We start from the raw sequence: 463 nt of genomic DNA, 5'->3' as shown, positions 1-463 counted from the left end.
GCGCAGGTGAGCGACAGACGTTGGCGCGTCCGGGACCCTCACCCTGCCCGACCGTTTCCGCGTCCCCCCAGCACCCCGCGGTGCGGATTGGTTTCGCTCGTCCCAGACCCCTGCCCGTGCCCCCCCAGAGTCACACCTTCCCCCTCGCGTCGGTTTGCGTCCCCACTTCGTCACCCCCTCCCCCAGGTCGGTGCAGCGGCCCCCAGGGTCTCCCCCGCCTGGTCACCTCCCGTCCCTCGGGTCAGCTCCGCGTCCCCCCGGCACCCTCTTGGGTCGCTTCCGCGTCCCCGCAGTGTCATCCGCCCTCCCGGGGTGAGCTCCCTCCACTCAGTGTCACCATCCCTAGTCAGTTTCCTCGGCCTCCCGGCCCCCCGACTCCTGGCCGCTGTGGGCAGAGCGTGCGCGGCGCGGGCGGGGGAGAAGCCCGGGGCTGTGGGCCTCCCGCCCGGGCGCAGGCTCCGGG

Source organism: Myotis davidii, unplaced genomic scaffold (genome assembly GCF_000327345.1).
Source record: "Myotis davidii unplaced genomic scaffold, ASM32734v1 scaffold287, whole genome shotgun sequence".
NCBI classification, from domain to species: Eukaryota; Metazoa; Chordata; class Mammalia; order Chiroptera; family Vespertilionidae; genus Myotis; species Myotis davidii.
The sequence above is the reverse complement of the archived record's forward strand: the minus strand, read 5'-3'. Positions refer to the sequence as shown.